This window comes from Pipistrellus hanaki (genome assembly GCF_964339955.1).
Source record: "Pipistrellus hanaki genome assembly, chromosome: Y".
Classification (NCBI taxonomy): domain Eukaryota; kingdom Metazoa; phylum Chordata; class Mammalia; order Chiroptera; family Vespertilionidae; genus Pipistrellus; species Pipistrellus hanaki.
Window position 1 is genome coordinate 4,876,193 of NC_140525.1, and position 2,046 is coordinate 4,878,238.

A 2,046-nucleotide genomic window follows, 5' to 3' on the forward strand; every position below is an offset into this window, starting at 1 on the left:
TCCTCCCTTCACCCAACTGGAGGGAGTATGACGTAACTCATATCTGCAGAATAGATATTTCTGAGCACCTAAAAGGCACCTTAAATGGACTGTACATTGAAAGACCAATCAACACCTGCCAAATACCCTAAGCCCCTGATTCCTAAGTCCCTAGGTCCCTAATCATGTGCCTTACATGAAACCACCAATCGGTGTGAGCTGAGTGCCTTAAGCACCGTCCCTTCCTGGTCTCCAGCCCTGTTTCATCTTTCAAAAACATTCAAATCTGTAAAGAATTTTTGTGAGTTTATTTGAGCATGAGAATATGGGAATTATTATCAGTATCAGTGTATCAGCCAGCCACTTTAGATGGTTAGCTTGCAAGGTCAGTCAGTTAAGATTATCTTTTCTATTATTCAAACTAAAAAACAAAGTTATATTTTACAGAATAAGAGACTATCTAAAAATAATAGAGTTCAAACAGCAATTTTTTAAAAATATATTTTTTATTGATTTTTTACCAAGAGGAAAGGAGCAGGGTAGAGTTAGCAACATCAATGAGAAACATTGATCAGCTGCTTCCTGAACACCCCTTTTTGAGGATGTGCCCACAACCAAGGTACACCCCCTGACCGAAATTGAACCTGAGACCCTTGTGTCCGAAGGCCAATGCTCTATCCACTGAGCAAAACCAGTTAGGGCTCAAACAGCAGTTTTAAACAGGTTTCCAAAGGAGGGACAATCATGTTTCAATGTTAACAATAAATATTTTTTTCTGTCAATTCAATTAAACTTGAACGCATTAATTCATACAAATAGTTGACCCTCATTTGTAGATTCTGTATTTAACAACTTGCCTAGTCAGTAAAATTTGTTAAATCAGTAATAATACTCATGTGGTAATGCACAGCAAATAAATAAATAAATAAATAAATAAATAAATAAATAAATAAATAAATTTTTTAAAAAAATGGCGCATACACATACATACACACACAGTTTATACATCCATACTAACAAAAGCCTAGGTGGCCTTTGCTCAATGCCCTCATGCCCTCACAAGATGGCCACCCCCACATTGTCACAAGATAGCTGCTACAAGATGGCTGGCAGGGGAGGGCAGTTGGGGGCCATCGGATGGCAGGGGAGCAGTCAGGAGTCAATCAGTTCAGCAGGATAGTGATAAGGGGGTGATCAAGCTGGCAGGCACTGGTGGTTAGAGGCAATAAGGCAGGCAGGCAGATGGGCGAGCAATTAGGAGCCAGCAATCCTGGAATGTGAGAGATGTCTGCCTGCCAGATTAGGCCTGATCCTAATTGGTCCAGGATTGGAGAGGGTGCAGGCTGGACTGAGGGACACCCCCCACCATGCATTAATTTCATGCATCTGGCCTCTAATCCTGTCTACTAAAGAAAGAATACTATGTTAATTGACCCTCACACCATTGCAAAGATGGCAGTACCCACAATCACACAATGGCAGTGTCCAGTCCCTTCTGCCCCATCGGTGCAGCAGGTGCTTGATAAGGCCAAGCCCAACCATAGGTGGGCCTGGCTGCTCCTCCTGCCTGCCTCTGGAGTTCCCCAGTCCCCTCAGCTGCCAGGGCTGGCCTGAGGTGCAGGCAAGCCTCGGATTCATCTGCCTACCCATTCAGGCCACTTAAGGCTCAGGTAACCAGGGCCAACTGAGACTTGTGCTGCCAGCAGTGGCAGCAGCAGAGGTATGATGGGGCGGCACCTTTCCCTGATTGTCAGATTGCCTCCTGCACCTAAGGGCTCCCAGACTGTGAGAATTTTCATGCACTGAGCCTCTAGTTCTATATAATAAAGAGGTAATATTCCAATTGACCATCACTCTAACACACAAGATGGTTGCCCCCATGTGGTCAAAGATGACTACCCACATGTGAACACAAGATGGTCACCACAAGATGGTCATCAGGGGAGGGCACTCTTGGAGGATCAGGCCATCAGGGGAGGGCAGTTGGGAGGGACTAGGCCATCAAGAGAGGGCAGTAGGGGGGGATTAGGCCTAGCAGAGCAGGGTAGTTGGGGGGACCAGACCTGC